This window comes from Phyllostomus discolor, chromosome 8, assembly GCF_004126475.2.
Source record: "Phyllostomus discolor isolate MPI-MPIP mPhyDis1 chromosome 8, mPhyDis1.pri.v3, whole genome shotgun sequence".
Classification (NCBI taxonomy): Eukaryota; Metazoa; Chordata; class Mammalia; order Chiroptera; family Phyllostomidae; genus Phyllostomus; species Phyllostomus discolor.
In genome coordinates, this window is record NC_040910.2 from 23,137,633 (window position 1) to 23,162,957 (window position 25,325).

The window sequence follows — 25,325 nt, forward strand, 5'->3', positions numbered from 1 at the left end:
TTGTTATTGTAGGAGAGGAAAAATGTGTTTCCAACTCTTCTAGGTTCTTTTGGCTGGCCTGTTAATTAAATTGACATGAGACAGGATAACAGGAGAAAACCAAATGTAATTTTGTAGCATGGGAGCCTCACAGACGTGAGAAGTTCAAGGGGCAGTCAGGCAAGTGTGGCTTTTATACCATCTTGAGCTGAGGAGAAGAAGGTGGGGGTGTGGGGCCCCAAGAAAAGGCAGACAACTTATAGGGAGATGGGAATAACAAGTGTTTGGTAAACAGATGTCGGCTGTGCCATGCACGGGCAATGGGACATTGGCAGGAATTTGAACCAACAGACTCTGCTGAGCTGTCCCCAGTCCATTAACACTTAGCCCATGCTCTGTAGTTACCTTTGATGGTACGTTTCTTCCTGGACCAGACAGACCTTCTATAGAATTCTTTTGGGCAGTTAAGGGAGAGGTATAAAGTGCTTCCCAAGCCTTTTGGGCATTAATTGTCTTTAGCTCAATAATTTCACATGTCCAAACGGCATATTCCGGGGATACTTGTTCTGGATCCCTTCATAATATATCTTTTTAGCATTCAAAATATCAGTCTGTTTTTTTGCCTTATAATTTACGGAAGCCATCAAAGGCAAATGGATATGCTTAAAGTATGCTTGAAATATCAAAATAGTTTCCTAAATGGATCCCATTATTTCTCTTTCCTGCTGGCAATGTCTTCTTTGTGGCATAAAGTGTTTAAAAAGTGGAAACAACATTTTGTTGCCTTGATAGAAAAAGAGAGTAAAAAGAAATTCAGGTAGATATGTTACTTAGAGGCTTATGCTTCTCTCATTGGGGAATCAGCTGCAAAGAGGTTCTCCCTTTTCCCTTCTCTCCAAGATTAAGTGGAAAGAATGGTAACAATAACGCAGAACCTGTCTTTAAAAAACAAACAAGCAAGCAAACAACAGTGCAGTGTAACAATTCTTTAGAACTGATTAACATAAACATAAAATGCATTTCTAGATTATATGTTTTGCCTATGTGCCTTCATTAACTTGTTAACTTCCTTATCTCTCACCTTTTGAATGGGTTTATAAAACTGGGAAACCCAAGATAAGCAGGCCTTAGGGTCCTATATCATTTCCCTACTCAGAAACTGAGGCAGTCGCATGTGAGGCTCCCTGGGAAGCCAACAGTGAGACAGTGATTGCTTTTGTGAAGATAGGGGGTGCTCTCAGGGTCAGAGGGGATGGGGAGAGAAGAAAGCAAGATGGGGCCAAGGGAATCATCATGGAGGCTTTAGTCAATCCTACAGGAAGCTCCAAGGATAAGAGAACTTTTTAAAGACTGGATCTTTCTAGCACTTTTTCATGCCCATAGACCAATCTGAGGGCTGCCCTGAGAAGGCAGTACGACCTTGGGCAAAGTGGTTTTCTTTAGCTGAGGGCAATCCTCTATCTTGCAAGTGGGAGAAATGGGAGGTGCAGCTCGTGCATGCTGCACAGACTGAAGGAGGAGGTGACAAAGACACCGAGAGACCTTGGATTTGTGCAGATAATGTCATAGACATTGAGGCTGGAAGAAAAGGAACATAACTATTTGTGTTACCAGGCAGTTTAATAACCTAACTGGGGGGATATAAGGTTTGTGCTTGTTCATATGTGTAAAGTTGTCACCTGACCTCTCTCAATCTCTCCCCAGCTGTCTGCCTTTATGTGTTAATGTATTTATGTGCTTACTTATTAATTAAGTCATTCATTTCTCAAGCTATTTGTGATGATTTCTGAGAACAGATTTTAGGGAATTCCTGCTGAGAGAGCCTTAAAGCTGGAGATTATAAAATGGCTTTAAAAGATATTTATAACTCACAAAATTTCCATTTATGTGTAGTTAATGTCTCACTAAAAAGCTGCTGGGAAAACATGTTATTTATCAAATAAAAATGCTCTGTTTCTTTTTTCCTCTTTCGTTCTGGAGATTGAAGCCTGGGGGGAATCTGTCAGCCACAGCCCATAAAGCTGGGTGGTCAGAGGACTAACCTGCCCACCAAACCCCGACAAAGACAGAAACAGGATTTTAACCTCAGACTTTCCTGCAGCTCTGGGAGCTCTGTCTCTCTCTATATCTCTGTCTCTCTGCCTCTCTCTCTGTGTGTCTCTCTCTCCCTCTCCCTCTCTCACTGGCACACACAAGGCTCTTGAGTCGCAAATTAACATCAATGTAATTTATGTAGAAGATTAGGGCTAGGACGAGTGGATATCTGTTAACAAGTAAGAGAGCAGCAATTTTACCTAAGTGCTTTTCTTGGCATAGTTTGCAAGTGTCAGCTGCTTTATTATGTAACTGCTAACAAAACCATAGGGCTGATTTCTTATTCATAGATTCTATCCACACTTAGAGGCTAGGGGTTCATACAAGAGCCAAGATCACCAGAGGTCATCTTAGAATTCTGCCCACCACAGTGTATAAGATTTGTGTCAGTTTCTGATAGTCCCCCACATTCTTAGTCTTTTTTTTATAATTTAATTTTATATTTTATTTTTTTAAAGATTTTATTTATTTATTTTTAGAGGTGAGGAAGGTAGGGAGAAAGAGAGAGAGAAACATCAATGTGTGGTTGCCTCTCATGTGGCCCCCACTGGGGATGTGGCCTGCAACCCAGGCATGTGCCCGGACTGGGAATCGAATCTGTGACACTTTGGTTCTCAGCCTGTGCTCAATCCACTGAGCTACACCAGCCAGGGCCCCACATTCTTAGCCTTTAAATTCTCTTTCAATTCCCCTTCCCTTTTTTTTCCTTTAAGTGAATGTTTACCATTAACCCCTCTTATTCATGACTTTCTGGAGTCAAATAGGACTCTATATTTTCTTTACCTTTGAATCTTCTTCAGTGTGTGAAAGCAGTCTAGATTTAGAAGAAATTAGAGAGGAACTCAGGATTTTTTTTTTCATTCTCGAAATGTAACCAATGGGGGTGAGCCTCAGTGACATGATGCTAAAGGTCTGTGTTTTCCTATTGCCTCTGAAGCTAGTGTCTTTGGTGAGAAAGTGGTCAAGTTCCTTCCTTTTCTTTTTCTTTCATGACATAAGTAGGTAGCTCAACAATATTTACCTGACAGTCTACTTTTCCTCACTGACCTGAGATTCCTACTCTGTTCCTGGGACACAGCAAGGAGAGGGCCGTGCCTGCGGGAGGGTGATTACATCTCTTGGCACAGTTCGCCAGGCAGCAGAGCACCGCTAAAGCCAAACTGCGTCTTAGGCCCTTGGTGGGGCACGTTCAGTAACGTGGAACTCTTCTGACTTAAGGGGCCTGTGGATTAGACATGAAGATGAATTTCAGCAGATGTCTGCTTGCACAGAGGACATTGAAATTGGGTGTATACACTCTGATTCCCTGGGATTTTGTAAGATTCTCAGAACTTGGATAAAATCCTGGAGAAATGGAAGGAAACTACAGATGGAATAAAATTGTTTTCCAGCATTCTAGTAGAAGAAGATCTCAAGAGAAATTAATTAGAATAATGCAACACAATAAATAATATTTTATTTGTAGCATATCTGAGTTTGTGGACAGATAGACATTTTTTTTTCTCCAGCTATATCCAGACCCTTAGGCTGGAAAAGTGCTTATGGAAAGAATTGTGGATGGGTGGCATTTTCACCATTTAATCAGTGTATTCATTCTCATCTCAGTCTTTGCTGGTCCCAAGAGAAATATTTTGGATTCCTCCCTACATGTATTATTGAATATGCAATTTTATATAAGTGTGTAAAAGGAATTTGGACCCTGAATTCCCCTTTACCATAAAATTAATGGACAGTATATCTTTTAAACAGAAGTGTCCTGGTTAGTTATCTGGTGAAGGAAAGAACAATGTGGGCTTTTAAAAGGAAATTTATTGAAGTAGAGATTTGAGTCTAGGCATCGGACTTATATTTATCGCAAAGGCAGGTATTATTAAGGGGACATACATATCTTTTGTGAACTTATTCAGAACTTGCTTCATACCTTCATAGCACATTAATCCTGAGGTTCATATTGAGGAGAAACGGGTTTACTTATGAGTACAATAATAAAAATAGGTTAAGTCAAAAGACACTTCTCTCCACCTACCAATTTTTACATGGACTTAAGAAAACCAAGAGAGATTCCCAATCCTGTATGTTATCGCTGCTTGTTAAAATACAGGCACAAAATCAATAAAATGCAATAAAACTCCAAAAAATACAAAAATTGTCCATTGGTAATCATCTCTCTTTTGTCTTCCTAATAAAGAAACGAGTTCTTTTATGTGGAGTCAATCTACATGAGAAAGTACAGGGAGACAAAGTCTGGTGAAGAGGAGAAAAACAGACTGTATGATGAGAGTTGCTGTAGAGAGTGAGGCCTTGGGAATTTTTGTAAATGACAACGTGGACTCCTTATTTAGATGTCCTTAATATTCTTTGTTTTAAGCTATATTTCATATTCATTTGAGTTTACTGGATGCAACACAGCCCTAAGACAAAAATGTGTGAATTTAAGCTGTATATTGATTACAGTGGTATGTGCCTGAGTTCAAATAGCAGTGATATTTTAGGCCAAGGGATTTTGCTATGAGACTCCCGTCTCTCCCTCCAAACCTCCCTCCCCCCTGTGTTGAGTATTATAGGAAATCACTTCCCTGTCTTCCCCAGTGGCCAGGCAGCACCAGCTGCAGTAACAATGCTGCTTCACTACCAAACACGGGGTGACAGTGGTAAAAGCAATTGAGCCCAGTAGCATCAGTTGTGGCATCTGGCTTAGATGTGAGAGTCGTTCATCTGTTTTCTTGGTAAGTGTTAATGAATGGTTCCTGAACATAGGTAAGTCCCTTGAGAACCCTAGTAGGTATTTAGAAGGAAGCCTGGAACCTTGGAAACTTACGCCAGTAATTTGAGAATTTTCACACTTCTGGGTGTAAGTATAAGTGAGTCCTAACCTGTAGCCATAAGCTAGCGCCCTGTTCTACAAGTGATGTTGTCTATGAGTGCCAGCATTTTTTCAGGTGTATTTCATTCAAGCTCTGGTGTACACCAAGAATGTTTAGAACATCTAGAGCATGAAATGCTCTCTTGCTAGCTTTAAGCTAATGAAATGTTGGGGGCTTGCTGCTAAAAATAATGAAAAGATGTGAATTAGTGTATCTCAAACCATTCCTTGTGATGGTGATTAATTATCTAGCAGGGCTAGGCAACTGACAATCTTATTTTGTGACAATAAAATCATGTTTAGCTTTCTGTTTACTATAGAAAATGAAAATAAGACATTAATTCCAACTTACAACCAAAGTGATATCAAAATAGAAAGTTAAAAAAATAATGAGGTAAAAAGCTAGCCCTGCTTTGTTCCTACTGCAGACCTTAGCAAATCTCAAACCTCTCTGGAGAGCCCACTGGATTGTTAGCCTGTTAGTGGTGAGGGACATTCCATAGGTTAGAAAACAGCTTCCTAGTTCAAGATTCTGGGAGTGAGTTGGAATATCAAGGGGAAAAATTAAGGGACCCCTGATGTGGATCCAAAGAATTGCTGCTGCCTTGACTTACCTTTTTGAAACTGAAAGAGCGTGCGGATGTGATAATGGCACCTGCCTGAGTGGAGCCTGAGCTTGAGTCACAACCATGGGTTGGGATATGATTATCTACTGCTTCCTCCAAAGGAGGGCGGATCAAATCAGACTTCCAGCTGTGTTTCTTCCAAACTTTTGCTCATATATCTAAGCCAAGTATCTACCTGTAATACTTTGGTGAATTCTGCCACCACCTGCAATTACATGGTACCTTGGCCATCAGTGGCCAGGTTTCTTCCTCTCTCAACCTTTTCTTACTCCTCTTACGGCCCACAGACATATACATACAACATGAAAACCATGTTACTGTGATCACTCTCACTGTGGAAGGAAATTATATGGAGGGAGATATTGATGGCTCTGAACCATGAGGAAGATTATTTAGGGACAAACTCTGCTTAGCATATCGTATCTTCTAAATGGAGGACTTTTACATAGGGCAGTGAGTGGATGCTTCACACAGCTTTAAAAATATTATAGTCTGCCCTGGCTGGCGTAGCTCAGTGGATTGAGCACGGACTGCGAACCAGGCATCGCAGGTTTGATTCCCGGTCAGGGCACATGCCTGGGTTGCAGGCCACGGCCCCTAGCAACAGCACATTGATGTTTCTCTCTCTCTCTCTCACTCTCTCTCTCTCTCTCTTTCTTCCTCACTTCCCTCTCTAAAAAAATAAAATAAAATTTATTAAAAAATTATAGTCTTCTTTAGGAACATAATAAAAGCATTAGATCCATCCCTAAATTTGGCCCAGAAGAAATGACCTTTTTTTTTTGCACTAAATATTGGGGACTTCATGGGTTTGCTAAAATAAAGTTAGTATATCAGCTTAAAGAGAATCTAAGGTTTAAGGGTTGGCAAGAGAGATTAGCTCATGAGCAACTGAGAAGACCATAATAGAGAAAAGCTTCTAAATGGCTTTTCTTGCACTGATGTATATTACGTATATTGTATTTGAACTCATGGATAGAACTCTTGTAGAGAGTGAAGAGATGATAACTTAATGTTTCTTTCTGGTGATCTGTCTGGGTAAATGTATAGACTTTGGAAGAATGTGTAATTAAGAGGCTACTTTGACTTTCTCAAGTCAGCCTTTGACAAGTGTTAGATGGTAATCAATTCATATCCAGGTAATGATCAAAGAGTGTTTAATAAACTTTAGATACAGGAGCAGTAGATTGATGTGAGGGAGAAAAGCAAGCGATTGCTTGTTCTTGCTTCTTTTTCTCTTTGTTGTTTGTCCCTCGTCACCATGAATACTAGTTCATATCGCAGGCAGAGGGTCAGTATTCGTTACACTTTCGCTTCCTTATTGTAATGTCATATCTCTGAGTGAGGCTTACATGAAGGATGATAGTTGAGAGCATTTATGGTGGGATGCTTAGAACCTGACCAATACTAGCCCTGGATGGTGTGGCTCAGTGGATTGAGTGACAGCCTGAGAACCAAAGGGTCCCCTGTTTAATTCCCAGTCAGGACACATGCCTGGGTTGCAGGACAGGTCCCCAGTGGGTGGACTTCAAGAGGCAATCACACATTGATGTTTCTCTTCCTCTCTTTCTCCCTTCCTTCCCCTCTCTAAAAATAATAAATAAATAAAATCTTAAAGAAAAGAATAATATACATAATAAACTGATAATCCACATAATAAACTGACAGGAATGTCTATGCTTAATCTGATAATCCAATTTACATGTGACCCCTATTCTGATGTCAGAGCACTCCTCTCTTTGTTTCAACTCTTGTCGTTTCTTTTTGATACTCTTAACGATAGTTTTCTTATCAAGTACCTCACCTTGCAATATTTGAAAGACAAATAGATTTTCTCATATTTTGAGAGCGGGGAAGACACTGTCCTCTTCCTGTGTTTCTAATGTACACTGCCTACGAGGAACTCAAAAATTATTTGTTAAACCATGAGGGATTTTACGTGAAAAAATTGGAAATCAGAGAGATCCCGTGTGTTCCTTAAGGTAATTTATCTAGTTAGTAATAGATGAATTGTACACTTTTCTATTGACTTAAAAAATCATCCTTTTCCGTTAGAGGCAGCAGTCAAAGTTATTTTACATGACTAGTTGAAACCTACAGTCTAATGAGGATCCTAGAAAGGCTTTCCATAGAAAATTTCAAGGTTTCTGATTTTGCTGAGACTCCATTAGCAGTCTGAATCATCATAACAGAAGCAAGCACCAGTTTAAAAAAAAAATCTTAGTAATATTAATGGGCACACCTTCGACTGAGTTCAGGTGCTGGTCTACTAAGCTATCCCCTTCTCCATCTTAGTTGTTGTAAACATCCTGAGATTTATTGAACTGTCCAACCAGAGCTGGTATTATCTTAATTTTGGGGAATATTAGCTCTTTCTCCTTTCTTCTTTATTTGGTTATTTTGTCATTTGGTAAGCTGAAATAAAATCACTTCATAGCCTCTTCACAGCCACATTTTTCTTATCAGTTTTATACACTATACGCACCATGCAGAGATTGCTTATGGATAAACCCAGATGGTACCCCATTATACCCTGTGTAGCGTGAGATGAGAGTGCATGGAAAACACATAGAAATTAATGTTATCACTTTTACTATTTCCATTAAAGTTATTACTTTTACTATTATTTTATTATTCTTTTTACTGGAGAAGAAATGCAAGAACTTATTTAGTTTTCTCTCTTGTAAACATTTCTGTTATATAAACAAGGTAACATTATTTTCTCACAGCATAAAATTTTTTATTACCTCTTGTCATTGATTAATAATTAATCAATAATACTGGGTGTTGTATGTATGGCGAGTCACATTATACAAATTTTTCCTCATGTTTCTCTCTTTGTTTTCCTTTTTAAATATCTTATTGATATAAACGTTAAGGAAATTTGCTGTTAATGAAACTTATAATAGCAACAGATGATTCCACTTATCTTTTTTTGTTCTGCTCTCCGTAGAAATAGCACTTCTTACTATGAGAACAATATGTAAGTCTGTTTATTGGAAGGGCCCTAGTGAATGGCTGTTAGGCAGCTAAGTAACGCTGGCCGCTCTCTGAGCTGTCACTTCATCAGAGAATGATTTGGTTACCGAAGGGAGCAGATGTTCAGTCTACATTCGTGTACTTGAAATGCACTGAAAGCACGAAGTCAGCCTAAGAGCACTTGTTGGTGAATGGAAGATGCGAAGAAAGACAGAAAGGAAGAATGGCAGTGCAACAGGTTCTAGAAACCATTTTGTTGAATACATTTAGAGTACCCAAAGGGTAATAAAAAATTATCTTGCACAATATCCAGCCCTGGGAAAAGTAAGACTTCAAAATGCGCTATGAACTTTCAAGTGTGATAGCGAAAAATCATTATGGAACTATTACAGTCCTCAGAATAAAAGAAACTAAAGCAAAATTCACTGTGGTGTCAATTCCCCATTGCTTGATGGCATGATTTACCTTGCCCACAAATGAAAGGTTTCTGAACAAAATTTTAGGTGAAATTTTGTTATCCTTACCTCATAAGTCTATTTTGCTTTTATGTATACATAGTAAACTAATTTTAAACTGAAGCTACCGTGCTACCTCTTACTCTCAGGGGGGAAATGTACTTCCTGTTGTTTGGTATATGACTTAATCTGAAAAAAAAAGAAAAACAACACTTTGGTCTCGGTCAGGGCTTCTCTGACCTCAGCACTGACATTCAGGTTGGACAACTCTTTGCTGCAGGGGGCTGTCCTGTGTAGAATATTTAGCAGCCCCTCAGCCTCTACTCAGTAGATCTTGGTGGCATCTCCTCCAGTGCCTCCAAGACATTGCCAAAAGTCCTCCGGGGCCAAAAGTGCCCCCCAGTGGAGAACCACGGCTCCAGATTCTGGTCATCTGATGTTCTTCTCCAGGATGGTGTGATCTGAAGTCCTAACAGCACTCCAAGAATGCTATTCAGTGATGAAACATGGACTTCAATCAAAATGATTGTTCCAATCCTTGAATAATTTAGAAAAAAAAGGAGTTTTGAAAGATATATTAAAAATAACAACTCTATTGGTAATAAAAAATGGGAAAAAATACTCTAAGTGAATGGCTTAATCTTCAGTGCCTTTGTTGCTCTACATGAATAAATAGCAATAATCATAAAATTAGCCTGGCAGGCATCTTTCATTCATTGGATAATCACCACTCAGTATGTTGTACCTGGTGCCTCTAACTGGTGATATGTTATAAAAGGCTTTCATGACTGGTATACATGGGCCTCGTTACGTTTTACTTCATCACACAGAGAGGGACTGGCATGAGTTCCAAGGCATAAGAATGATTTCCCTTTTTCACACAATGAATATACCGACACCTCCTGTTGGTTCAAATAAGCTTAGAGGGGGTAAATTATAATTTGGCATCATGTTAAGTGCTACATTTTCTGGGAGAGGACAAATCCTAAATTTAAGAGGCACTAAATTTGGGAGGGATTCTTTCCCAATGAGAAAGTGGCACAGATGTTTGCCTTGTGGCAGGCACCTCTCCACCTTCATTCCCTTGAGGGTTATTGACCCTAGACATACAGCATGGGGACTTTTCTGAAGGCTCACCCCCACTCCAGCACTCCCTACACGCACAGCTGCAGCCCCACTGTGAGGACACAGCTGCCCACTTCTGCCAAATCTTGCGTTCTGTTTTTCCCCCCAGCTCTGTTGATCCCCAGAGTACTAGCACCTAGGAAACATCTGGCATGTGAGCCCACATGCCACAGTCTGCTTGCTGGGGAGCCCAACCTGCACCATTTGGTGTCAGGAGCAGTCTGAGAAAGCAGACACTGTGACAAGAGTGGGGCACCGTAACACTTGGTGGGGGTATTTGTGGACAGCACATAGCTTTTGGCACAAAGTAGCAGGGCAGTTGTTAAAACTTTCACAAGTGGTAACTTGGGATGATATGTCAGTGGAAAAAGTGGGAGCAACACTAGAAATGGGAAAGAAAGAACAAATATAAGGGCCACAGCATTGGATGAAATTTTCTAGAGATAATGGATGCCCTGGAGAGAGACAGTGAAAAGCTGAAGACAGATAACTGTTAGTTAAAGGTTGACTATGGAAGAAGGGAGGTCTCCATGGCAGCGCGAAGGTAGCCCATCCCACTATTCTTTTAACACTGTTTCTGTACATGATGACTTGTAAATTCACATGGCGCTATGGGTAAAAAGCCTGCTTGCTTAAAGGATTCTGGGAGCTAACCTCAAAGGAAACAGACACCAGCCTTCAGGCATTTCAGCTCTGGGAGATTTGCTCAATTTCAACAGTAACATCAGGATGACAAAAACCAGACCATGGCTTGACTGTCTCCATGGTGGTTACTGAAGCAGACTGTGCCCACAACCCCCTCCTCCCTTTGGTTTTCTTTGTTCTGCCTGCCCCCGCACACCCCACCCCTAACCTTATAAAAACCCTGCCTGCACTGAGATGTTAAGGCAGTCTTTGTGACATTACTCCGCCCATTTCTCAGGCTGCTGGCTCTTGAATAAACCGACTCCCTTGCACCAGCACTTGCCTCTCAATTATTGCCTTTTCAGGCAGCAGGCAGCTGAACCTGAGTTCAGTATAATAAAGAGAGTAGGCAGAGGACAGAGGATGCTAGGGACTAGACATTAGATTTCATAAAAATATATCATAGTTATACACAAAGTTAAATTTTAAAACTAATCAGGTTCTTGGTTGGGAAAGAATAGGATCTTGAAACTTTGCATGAGGTTGTCCGAGTGATGAACAGGAAAAAACTGAAATCTCCTGCTTCTTCTGAACCTTTGAGCCTAGAGATGCAGCCCATGTCTCTCTGTTAATGACAATTGCTTCCTACACCATCTTTGTAAACAAGGCAGAAGGCAACATCCAGCTTAGTATTTTGTGAGGGTCCAAGTCCACCCATCAGCTACATGCCTGGGGCATTGCCTGGCCCCAGGAAGCTTCCCACAGGCCTCTTCCCTTTTCATACTGAAGATAACACTGGACCAACCCTTGTGGGTACTTATTATGATGGCAAGATACCCTTCAGCAATAACCCTTAGAAAATCTCGAACTAAAAATAAAAGTTTTAAAGAGATATTTATTATGTACAGATCCTGGAGCATATGAGGCACATGGGATGGTGGCACAGAGCAACTGCACGTGGGCCTGGGTTCTGTTTTTGTTGGGGTCAAGAGTGGAGGCCCAGGGTTTCTCCAGCTCACTTTATTAGTGAATTGAAAACATGAATGGAAATTTAAAGCACAGGAAGATAAAAAGCAAACAGACAAGCAGCTTAAATAGCAATGGTAACAGCCGTGGTGTGGGGGAAGGCAGCCTGGTTGTGCATCTGCCAATGTGTTTGCTCGAGACAGCCTTACCCGAAGTGGTGGGCTTCTTTGAAATCACTGCCCCTTTGAAGTGGAGGTCTAAGAATCAAAGTATAAGTCAGGCAACTGCATTAGAAAAAGAAAAACCAACTGTCAGTGCTTACAGGAAAAGGCAATTTTGTGCCATTCTCTACATCTTTCCCATCCCTCCTCCTGGCCACTGGGCCACTAGGCCAATACATTGAGTCAGGATGACACTTGACTGGCAAAGCACTGGGTTTGTGAAAGGGAGGCAGGACCACACTCCAAAGGAGCAGCAAGACCTGTTCGTCATGGATTGGCCAGAAGTGGAGAGCACATTTGGGACTGAGGTCTGGAGACTTGGACCAGGGTAAGTGGTATGTAAAGTTGTATAAGGAGAGGTTTATTAATACAGGAAGCTTTTTTTCTGGGTTATGGGACTTACGGGTGAGAGGTGGTGCTAACCTGCTTCTACCACAGATCTTAGCAGCTTGGAGAAAGTGTTAGTGTGTGCCAAGTAAAGTAAAAATGAGATACTAGTCATAGAAGACAATAGAAAGGCCAAAATCTTAAGTCCACATAACAAGATGGCTATGTCATACGAAGTTGGAGAAGGTTTCTTGGGAGAACACCTGAAAGGCATTCTGCTTGTCACAGCAGAAGGAGTGGGATGATGAGGGGGATCCGTATTATTGAAGAGCTCAGTTGTAGCTATCACCTGTAAGCCAGGGCAAGCAGCAAGAGAAGCTATCACTGAAGCAGGTTCATGGATAGCAAAGGCAATGATAGGATCCCGAAATAAGAGAGGCAGGGAGAAGCCAGGTGGGTACAATGATCACAATGAGTGGTGAGGTCTTCATGGTAGCCAGGGAAACCTGACCCCAGATAGCTCTGGAGGTAACACAGTGCATGTCTCTAGGGATCAGATCTTGTCAGCCAACAAGAGTATTTCTCAATCTATTTAACGGGAAAACATCAGTGACGGGTGATCAGGAGATTGAATATAGGCATCTTAATTTAAAAAAATAATGATTTGTTGCTTAACTTTTGGTTGAGTCAGTTTTTATACCGGAAACTTTCTAAATTCCTCCCAGATACCTGGTAGAAAGGACCCAGGTTACTACAAGTATACAAAGGAATGACTCCTCTTGTCTTACCCAAAGTGATGGCATCCATTTGCTCCTGACGCCATACACCGGAGAAAAGAGAATGTCATCATGTTTTTAGTATTGTTGGTTTAAGGGTTTGAATGGCCACTACTGCCCCGAGACCTGACCATGATGTTGGGCTCTTTCTTAGAGTAGGGTCACATGAGCTCACTGCCTCTGGGTCCACAGATCTGTCCAGTGGTCATTTTTTCAATCTCAGAATGTATAATCAGGATGAGCTCTTGTCGTAGCCCCTGCCATTAATGCCTTAGTTATAATACAGTAGCTTTTGTATTAACTTATTATGTTGAAGTTTTAAAAGTTACCCTCCCCCCACACATAGTGGCAAGTTGAAAAGCAAGAACAACACCATATTTAGAGGGCAGTGACCGAAACCTGTGCCTTAAAGACTCAAAAGATACATAAATGGTAGCCCCATCATACCTTCAATGAACTCACTTTCTAGCCCTGAAAAAACAAGATGGATGCTAGAAAATGACACTGGACTATTACAAACAAGTAGTACTCCAGTTCCAGCTGCTGTGTTTTGATGTGGCCAAAGGGTAGACAGTATTTGATGTTGTGATGCCCCATCCAATTCCCACTTCAGAGCTGAAGCACTGCTTCTCCCCAGCTCCTAGAATGACGTCTGGTAAAATCCTTAATTCTTTGCCTTTTCTGTTAACTTGCCGCCCTGATAACCCTTTCCCTGGGCAACCTGCCTTCATCCTGCAGTGAATGTGGGGGTGAGGGCTGTGGCATGGGTTATGAAGTCTCAAGGTCTTTGCTTCAATTGTGGAAATCTCCGAATGGCTGGTCCAGCTTCCGACTTCAGAGGGTCCCTTGTTAGGTCCTTACCTCGGCAACACACCTCCTGCAAACACACTGGCCTCCCCTTATCCGCCCTGTCACTTTCCATGGGTGCAGTCACCCACAGTTAGGAATATCAAATGGAAAAATTCCCGAAATCAACAACTGAAGTTTTAAATTGCTGTGGTTTTGAGTAGCAGAATGAAATCTCAGGAGTCCCACACCTGCCAGACCAGGGTGGGAATCAGCCCTTTACCCAGCGCCCCCATGCGGCTTGCGTCTCCACGCCGTGTGTATCTCCACGTCTCTCCACGCTCTGCTCCACGTGCCCACACGCTGTCCACGTGGTGGGTTGTCCAGGCATTTCAGTGCTTGTGTTCGAGTCATCCTTATTTCACCTAATAGTCACTCCAAAGCTGGGACTACTGACGCTGGCATTTGGGATTAAGCCAAAGAGAAGCCGGAGAGCGCGTCTTTCAGTGGAAAGGTGAGTACAGTACAGGAAGACATTTTGAGAGACACTACAGGCACACAGCTCCTAGTACAGTATATTATAATTGCTTTATTATTAGTTATTGTTGTTAATCGCTTGCTGTGGCTAATTTATGAATTAAATTGGTGTATATATAGGGTTTGATGCCATCTGAAGCTTCAGGCATCCGCAGGGGTCTTAGAACTCCTCCAAGGTAAAGGGGCGGCCACTGTAGTGCTCTCTTCCTTTCCCTTCCCGTCCCGAGTGCGTGGTGAACGTAATACACTTCTTGCACATTGCATTTCACAGTTTCTTGAAACTCATCTGTGACCATTGTATATTATTTTTCTACTAGCTTTATAATTTGCACGAAATGTTACAACATCTCCTTCATTTCTCAAGTCTACTCCCGTTTGGGTTTATTAAATAGACCAAATGTCCAATAAACTCATACTGCTATCATGTTAACATTTTTCCAAAGATAGCTTTAGCATGGTCTCCTAGAAAACCGGTAAAGTTTACTTTTACACATTTAACTATAAAATCAGGTGATGATTTACATCGGTCTTCCACTTCTAGGAGTTTGGAAATTGCTTAGATGGTAACTTGTCATTCAAGTTTTATCATGAATTGTTTTAAGTGACTGATAAAATAAAAATGTAGATCGCTTCCTCACTATTTTCTTTGTTTTATAATACTCATCACATGATTGCCCCCTTTATTGATCCAGAATAATATATGGTACACCCCCATAATAAATATACTTCTGCAAATTGTATAGTTTTAAATATGGTTTTCTATGTATTTTCTGCTGAATTCCAGCATAGCTATGTTTGAAAAAAGGATAATCAAAAGTATAATATTTAGTGTGTTATCTGTGAACTCACTGTAATTGATGGGCTATTCAAAGGGAAAGCTAGCTGTAGTTAAAAATTAGAGATGAATGCAATTTTTTTACTGTTTTGTCTCATACTCTCACAGCTATAAACATAACACTTCATGGCTACTAGTATACTAGGCAAAAATATATTTACTTCATTATACTATGTTAAAAGCCCATTTTCAGCCCTGGCTGGCATAGCTCAGTGGATTGAGCGTGGGCTGCGAACCAAAGTGTCGCAGGTTCGATTCCCAGTCAGGGTACATGCCTGGGTTGCAGGCCATGACCCCCAGCAACCGCACATTGATGTTTCTCTCTCTCTCTCTCTCCCTCTCTCCCTCCCTTCCCTCTCTAAAAAATAAATAAGTAAAATCTCTAAAAATTAAAAAAAGCCCATTTTCTTAAAATCAGAATAAAAATATACCATAATGAAAGAATGTTAAGACCCTTTTGACTTAGTTTTCTATATTCATCTTAAGGCATCTTTCCACATGTCAGTTTGAATGTCTTATTTTAAGCACACTTAGAAACTAATGTTTTTGTTGCACAAAATAGGCAAAAATGTCTCTGGCCAATATAAGAAATATAAAATTGAATAGATTTTTAAATTTTTCATAAGTAACCTTACTACCGTGCTTAAAGACAATTATCTGAATTTCCTGACAGACATTCTTTTCCATCCATATTCCACTTAAATAAACACGGGTCCATATTATCTTCTATGAATTAAATTTTAGTAAGTTTTACAACATTGACAAAGAATAATTTCATAGGTAGCAAATATCTTAGTATATGTAACATTTTATTAGTAGTGACATTGGAAAATATTCTTATGTATTTTATACCTTATATATTAAAAATACTATATTCATGGAAATTCAGTTATTTTCATTGTAAAGTATCTGAAAATTTAATACTGTTAGAATCTCCTAATACTTTGAGAGAATTTAACCAGCCAGCAATTGGCAGAAAGGTATGTAGGAAATACTTCTTATTGTAATATTTTTTCATTATAGTAAATAACTAATAATTATTTTTAGATGAGTCTTGTCAAGCCAAATAAGATCATCCTTTAATAATTTTGGTTTACATTATCATTACTAACTAAAGAAAACATCTTAAGTACACAGCTAATATATATAACTCAGTCTGTGATTTGTCAATTTACTCTAGTATGGATCGTATGAAAAATAATTGGTAAAGAACAGAGAACTGGAGTTTACTCCCAAAGTTTACATCACATAGTTTTTAGGTGTCTAATTTAAGACATTTCCTTCTGAGCTGTCCTGAATGGTCTGTAGTGTCTGATTTGATTGAAAAAGAGTTTTCTGTGATATGCTACAATTCTGTGGAATCAAAGACCCACATTCATAATACTATTATTTTGTCTTGATTTTTCACATCTATAGATTTTTCTACAAGTTTCCATTTGTTGTATTGACATGGCGATACAGAAGTGAAAAGGAGTGTTTTTACATGGCCCAGTGTAACAATACGGCTAATCACCACCATCCCTTACATCGGTCTTTTCTTAATGTTACCTCAGAGGCACACAGCAATTTGAGAAAAAGAACACCTCAGACCTGTTTGCCCATTCCTCCACTACAGTTGTTGGCATGTTGCATAACTATTTTTTATCTTCCTTTTTTCCTCTGCTTCATGTTCTTCTTTATGCTTGGCACTTAGTAAATACCAGAGAAATATTTGTGAACAAATAACTTAGTAAGTGAATGATTAAGGAAAATAAGCATATGTGCCACATTGTTGATAAAATTTTATTTTTCTCAACCTTCTATGTGCTCTGGAAGACCTGAATTTCTTACTCACAAAAAGAATAACTCTATGAGAAGTTAACTTAGAAGCAGAATGTAGGGAAACTAGGTTATTGCCTAGGAGGCATTTAGTCACTCACGAACTTTTTGTCAGAATGTTCAAAGCATAAATCGGTCAGAAACACCGCCTCCCATATCTACATATTATTTTCAGATGACATAGAAAGAAGTATCTTGTCTATCTGCCCCCCTGGATTGGAGAGAGAGTCGGGGAGAGAAGTGAGTGTTCAGGAGATCTTTTGCAGTGAGGCGTGGAGCTTGGGGACCTTGTATCTAGCATCTCATGGATTGCTAGGTCAGAACCAAGACCAACATTTCCAAAAATCATTCCTAATCCCAGTGAGACAGTGTTTAAGAAAACAAAGAGAAGCCAAATATAAAGCTGCAGAGGTTGGGAAGTAAAGGAGAGAATGCTAACAAATACATGGAAAAAGGCAAATATAGACCAATGCCCAAAAAAGACCCCAGAAGAGGTTTCTCATGTGCTGCCTTTAGCATCCGTGAGTGTCCTGGGAATAGATAAAAGGTCATTGCTGAGTGGGAAATCCTGGCTTGGCACTTTTTAAAAAAAACTTCACATGTATTTATTGTATAGATTTAAAAAATGTATAGATAATCTGGAATTACATACTGGTATGGTTGCACAGCCATATAAATATATAAAAACCATTGAATTATATTCATTTTTCCTGTGAACTTTTTTGGGGGGGGATGGGTTAAGTTTGCCTTTTGGTCTCCCAAGGTTTATTGAGGTATAATTAACAAATAGAAAGTGTATATATTTAAGCTATATAATGTGTTATATTGATACATGGATATGTTGTGAAATGATTACTACAATTGGGTTAATTAACATATCCATCACTTTACATAGTTACCTTTATTTTTCAGTGAGAACAATTAAAATACACTTTCAGCAACTTTTGTCAGGTTTACCCATGTTGTGACAAATGACAGAATTCCCTTCTTTTTAAAGGCTGAATGACATTCCATTGTGTGTGTATGTATGTGTGTTGCATTTTTTATCCATTCATATATAGATGAACACTTACATCCTTTGTACATGGTGGGTATGGAGAAATGATTTATTAATTTGAGTGAAATTTAATAACATGGCTTTATAAAGCACCTGGTTTTATTGTTGATTATATCTAATCATTTCACGTACTAGCAGTATGACATAGTTACTAAGATGATGGTTCCAGCATCAGCCCATCTAGGTGTGGTTTCAGGTATGATGCGAAGCAATTTATCTCATGTTCCTGGGCCAGTTCCTCTCCTCTCCCATGGGTCATTATAGTTCCAAACACAAGAGGCTATTTTGGAGATTTAATGAGATAGTATACAGAAAGTATTAAATAACTGGCATGCAGAAGCATACAGTAAATAATAGGCCTTACTATTTTTGATTTTACTATTGTTAGAAAGCTTTCTTACAGCAATTTGAAAACCACCCCATCTGTGTTTTTTTTTTAAACTTTGCTCCTTTTTCAGCCACTGTAGGAGCCAATATAATAGGATTTTAGGGGTGTTTCAAAGAATTACCTCTCTTCTCCTGTTACATTCAAAACTATTTCCATTTTGGTCCTGCAGTAGCATCTTTAATTTAACTATTAGAGCTTACTTTTCTAGGACATAATATTGTCTCCTGTTAAAAGCAAATCCACCTTGGAGACTTAACACATTAAATGATCAGGAGTCCTTAATATGTCAGTGCCAGTTCCCCTAACGACTCTCCACCCACTAGGCCCTATGACAAGAACAGGAAGAGAAAAGAAATATGTACACAGTGTGCCACCCTTCATTTCAGTAGATCAGTTCATCACTGTTTAGTGTTTAGCCCAAGCCCCAGATTTCTGACCTATTGCACTTCTGGGCTTGGCAGCTTTCGATATGGGAGGGCACCAGGCTGCAGTGTGGATATTATGTTCCTAATTCTTCTGTAACTTGGACAGGGCTCTCAGACCTAATCATTATAAGAATGTGCATAATTATAGTGACAGTCTTTCTGCTGTTGTTATTTTCAGAGAAAAACTGGAGGAATAGGTTAGAGTTCAGAATCATCAGGCCAAACAAAGTGGCTTTACGTTTGGGGGTCTTTGAGGTTGTAGCTTGTTTCTCCAACCCACACTATCATCTTCTTCCTTGTTCCCCTGAAGTTTCTATGTGTGGGTGCCCTTTTCCTCCATCTGAATTCCAGCTGTCCCAAGATATGCAATGTGCCGAGCCTCTCTGTTCCTTTGCAAAACTTGATTCTTTCTAGAATCTCATTCTTTAAGTGTTTCTTGCGTGCACTGGTTTTCACTAGATCCATAGAAAAATATGATTTTAATTTTATCCAAGTTTCTCTTATTGTCCTTTGATATCTTGAAGCTGGATTTCTTCCATATATGGAAAGGAAACTTTATCAAAGAAGTAGTTTCTGTCTTTTAGTCCACTTTATGTTGATAGGAAAGAAGATGTAAATCAGAATTGAAATCTTACTGAAGGAATATTAAGGCTCATTCTTGTGTTTCCTCATTTAAACTAAGTTGTAAGAGTGACTTGCAAACCCATGGCTGTTTCATGGAACATGTAAAAGATCATTAGGAACTAAAGTAGTCTAAGCGTGGTCTTGTGTTTTCTGATGCAGGTGTGTGAGGCTTCATCAGTGTTTCTAATGAGATGGCAGTTAGGTCAATGGGTTCACATTGTGATTTAACAAACAAAACCTGGGATTCCTCTTCGAGTCTTCTGCTCATTACCACCTGGTTATTTACTTGTACACATTTTACTGAGACAGTGTCTGGAACCCTGAGTTTTGGTTCACATTTTGGTTTACATTGTGGTTGGCTTCAGGGCAAGTTAGTTAACATTTGAATTATCTAAAGAGTTCTAATCAGATATAATCTAAGGTGGTTTGATAGCCTCTGACACACTCTAATCAGAAGTCCTCACTCCCTAGGCTTTAACTCTACCTGTAATTAATTGCAAGTTTGTTAATTAGCAGAGTAAATATTTAAAAGTATTTGTACTGATGGACTCAAACATGTTCAATAAGTGTGGACTAGCTAGAAGCATTGGACAGCTACTCGCATCCTCTCACAAAGAGGGGGTGAGAATCTAGAAGGTAAAGTAGCCTACACCTTTCACCATAGTTCAGTGAAATTGTAGACTACATGTGGTGCTATGGAGGGTTCAGGCCCTTGCTTCCTCCATCAAGAAGGTAAGCTGAGTTTTGTAACTAGTATATTTTTGCATCGGCCTGGTTATGTTTATTGTTGATGGGTTAATAAGTAATATTCTTTAGTATTGATACCAAGGAATTTTTGCACATAATGTTTTCTCCCCCTGAAGGTAGCAGAATGGTAGGGAAGAAGGTGTAGTACCTGTGTATAAATGTTGCAGTTGACCTGGCAAGCAGTGTGCAGGATAAAAGGATTACAAGGGAGAGTGGCCATTTCTAAATGATCATGAAGCTGTAATGAAGGACTTCACAGAGAAACTTCTGCTTCAGTTAACTTTAAAGGTGATTAAGTCTTTGGTGACCCAAAGACAGTCTTGGCGAAGTCAGCAGCAGTGTCATCTTCCCAGAATGCACTGTGACCGAAGAGTAGATTGTCTTCCCATGAAGTGCCTTGAGTATCTCACTAAGAATGTTAATCTTTATTTTCAATCCCAGCAAAGTTAAGAAGAGGTTTCTTAAGCTCAAGAATAACATGATCAAATTTATGCTTTAGAAACATCATTCTGACAATGGTGGCCATGCCTGCTGGCAAAGAGATCAACTACAAGACTATAGCAGAGACTGGTTAGCTGTTCACCAAACCCATTTTCTCTTCCTGCTGAGCACTCAATTGGAGTTTATACTGCAGTCTGTTCAAGGTGGCCTTATGATGAGTTCTGGCCAAAGGAGAGTGGATAGAAATGACATGTGCCACTTCTAGGCCTGGCACACAAGACCCATTGCATTCTTTATCTTTCGGAAGTGATATCTGAGGGGTGAGCCAGTCAGTAGAAGTTGTCTGGGTCTTTGGGTCGTTATTTGGACGAGAACCACCCATGAATTCAGAATACCTCTTTTGGGTATTTTGTGAGCAAAAAGTTAATTTCTGTTGTGTTAAACCACTGAGATTTTGAAGTTTTAATGCTACAGATTTTTTTTCCAAATGTAACAGATATAATTAGCATAGCTTGATGAGGGATGGATGGCAAAATCCTGAAATAGTGCAGTGGTTAGGGGGGTGGAAAGAAATGGACTTTTACAATAGATGTTAGGAAATTGAAGTAGCTAAGGGATTGACTGAGTTACTGTGGAGGACTACAAAATTACTTCTAGCTTGGGCAACTGGGAAGATGGTAAGAGTGAAAATGGTAAAAATAGAATTCATAGGCTGATAATGAGGTCTTTTGAAAAGATTACTATTAACTTGAATCTACTTTCAGGTATATTTGTTGGACAGACAATTTAATTTGTTTACATGTTAAAATTGTTTTCTGTTCTTTGCCATGCCTTACTACTTCTCTGCTCCATTGATTTTGGTCTTGACCCTGTGATTTTTCAGACTAATGAAATGAGAGAAAGAGTTGTAGTTTGCCAGTTCTAAGCGGAGGCCCAAAGAGACATATTTTCACCTGCCGTGACTGCTCCTGCGCTCCCGTTCTCTACCATGGAGACTTCAGAACTTGAGCTTTATTTCTTCAGCCATCCCATAATTGTTCACATCTCAATACAATCAGGAGCAGAGCCATAAACAAGAAATAAATATTTGCACTTGTAGACCATATGAATGATGCAGTATTGTTATGGAAAAAAACAGACATGTTTGAATGAGATAGCTGAATTATGTGGTAGGAAGTTGAGGAATATATTCTGGAGAAAAAGAAGCCGGAGATAGTGACTTTTGAGTTGTGATTGAAGTCATTAAGATGCATAAGGTCATCCAGGTAAGTCACAAAACAGGAAAAGTTCAAGGATGAAGGAACCCTAAGAGGAGCAGTAGTTTGAGGTGTAGGCTGGGAGGAGGATCTACAGTTGGGAAAGAGAATGAAAAGTCAGAAGCACAAGCAAAAAACCAAGAGAAGGCTGTATAAGGAAAAGAAAGAGATGCAGCACTGAGGATGTATGACCAGTATCAAACATTACAAAGAGTTCAGGCAAAAACATGTGCGAAAATAATCCTTTCAATATCCCATTAGAAGACATTGCTAAAAGCCACCCTTTATTATAAGATACCTGGTAGAATTAATGCAGCCTGTACACTTAAATAATGTTTGTCTGCTTAATGCTTGTTAAGCCAATGCCATTGTTTGACTACACTTATACAAAGGTTAAGAAAAGATATCAAACAAAAAAACCGTCCTGGCATTTATTTAGCATTTTGTGCCATTAAATTTCTAGTTTATTTAAATCCAAAGCCCCTTAAAATTGGTTTTACTTTTAATTGCATAAAACAGTACATTATTATAATGATATGATTAAAATTGAACTCAATGGCTTTTTAAGGAAAATTTAATGTTTAAAGGAGAAAGTACATATTTTGGCTTTTACATCAATGAAAAATGGCTCTAAATTTGTAGATTTCACTCACTCAGATTTTTAAGAGGTCATTTAAAATGCCAATAAATCTGCTTGACAGATTTAAAAATTAAATGTATATAGATAGTCTTTTAATTTATTAAAATTTTAAAACAATTAAACAGATCTTTCAGAGCATTAAAGAAGAACTGGAAGTCTGTATATGTAATATGTTTGATTGCCTTTTTGAAAACAGACACAGCTTTTATGAATTATCTCATAGAAGAAAAGTATTTTTATTAGAAAACTTATAGGATGACTGCTAGTTTTCTTAGATAACTTTCTAGTGATAAAACACTGAACATTCCGCTTAAGAACTTGTTAACTAAAAGCTTCTGCCATGTGGAACTTTTGTGATGTAGAAAAGCTTTCAGGATGCCTCGTGGAAAACATTATGAACATTTACTATACTGAACTGGGAAACACAGGAATAAGTTTTATGTTCTATAAAGATTTTTCAGACAATATCTCTACAAATATTTCACGTTATATCACTATTCTGGTGTTTCATACTTACCAAATAGTTTTCAATATAGGCACAACAGTGTTATCTCTTATGCACTCAGTGTAAATGCAATGTTTACAAACTAACACTTTTCAAGGGTAAACATGAGATAAACTGAAGAACGCTCCCGGAGCATATTTCTGAGACACGCAAGCGGTTATTTTGGCAAGCTTACCAGAGTAAGTTTTAAAGAGAACCATTCTTCTTTCAGAGATATCAGAGCTCCTTTAGCTAACTCTATTCAACCCAGGAAAGTTGAAATAATTCTGAATTGACCTTGACAGAATACTATAGGCTACTGAATTTCCTTACTGAAATAATTGCTTTGCAGTATCTTTCCTTGGTCATCATATGTTGAGTTCTTCATTCAGACTAATTGATGTTTTCCTTTCCTTTTGCACAACACTGAAAGATTCCCATGTATACTGAATGCTGGCCATCAGAATGTAACTGTTTTCTACGCATACCCACGCATTCAGCCTTATAAAAAGTCACTGTGTTAGCAATTAAATCTGCTTATGCCAGTTGAATTGCTCTTGTAATTTAGACATTGTAATATGTAATTTATTTACATATTATTTATGTAATATGTAATTGCTCTATATGTAATTTAGACATTGCATAGTATGATAAAATACAAATTGAAAAAGAGTTGTGGTAGCCATGAAAATTAAGTTTAATGCCTTGGAAAACAAGAAATACTTTCAAATTAGGTGGAAATAATGGAAGGGAAATAATAATAAAAAAAGACCCAGAATCTAGAGAGGTTCTGCATTCAGTTTGTGTAAGGATCTTTTTTTAAAAAAAATAACTTTATTGTTGTTCAGTTATATTTGTCCCGCTTTCTTCCCCACTGATCACCCCAATCCCATCCCCCCCACTCCCACAGTCAATCCCCCCCGCCCCACTGTTCACGCCCATGAGTCCTCTATTCATGTTCCTTTGCTTGCCCCTTCCCCCGGCCATTATCCTTTCCTCCCCAACTCCGGTCACTGTCAGTTTGTTCTTTATTTCCAAGTCTCTGGTTCTATTTTGCTCATTTGTTTTGTTGATTAGGTTCCATTTACAGGTGAGATCACATGGTATTTGTCTTTGACCAGATCTTAATGTTCTTGCTTCACTTTAGGAGCCACAAACTATAAATCTTAGATAAGAGATAATAATTATGGTTTATACAAAAAAGGGTATCTGATCACAGATGTTTAGCCCCCACAAAGTCTTTGGCCTGACAATCTAAAGATTGCAAATGGATATAAATATATAGATGTGAAATAAGAAAAAAACTGGATATGTGTATTTCTCTTTTAACAATATTTGTTCAAAGTAATTTTCAGTTAGCCAGTCCACTTCATGCTTCTGTCTCATTGGGGTAGAAAGGCTTTGATGATGTTGCTCAAATCTGCTGAAGCCTTCCTTACCAGCCTGCCAAGGCTCTTACCTTACATTCTTATCTTAGGAATCATTTGTCCCTTTGAGATTTGATGCCTCATTTGGCACAGCTTCCCTCGTGAGAACTTCTGTTAATGTTACTTTGCCTAGGTGTCTCCCCATCTGAGAAGATAAGACAGTCCCAAGTCCTGGTGATAGTTGTGTCTCCTGAGACAGAGCAGCTGGCCCTGGAGAACCAGTGAGGCTGTGACCTGGCACATAGCAAGCAGCGCTCAGTAAACAGTAACTCCATGCAGAATTCATTTTTCTTTGCAAATATGGTTGCTGTTATAACTTTTCAAGACTTAGATTTTCATGTGAATGAATTTTTAAATTTTGCTATTGTTATAGATTAAACAAACATTGTTAAATTTTAAGTATTATACCTGCATATAAATTGCCTTAGTGATTTAGATATTATTTATAAGTCTTATTATTGACTGTAGGATTATAATCATAAAATAAGTAAGTGAGTATTCCAATGAATAAGAGCAGTAAACAAAGTCAGAACAGGTTCAAGACCCAAGCATGTCATTCTTCAGCAGCTTGACTTTAAGAATTCATTTAATTCTTTTTTTGGAGCTTCATTTTTTTTCTCATCTCTAAAACATAAGTGAGCTCATGTTATAGGTAATTCTTCTTGTATCTTTTAACACTCTCAAGTGAGAGTCATTGTGGATATTACACATTGGTGCTTTGACTAGGATTGCTATTTTAATTTTTTAAAACTGTGTGTATCCTCTTGAAGCTAATGTTTAAACAAGTTTATCATACCCTTCTACAGAAAAAATGCATATCATTAT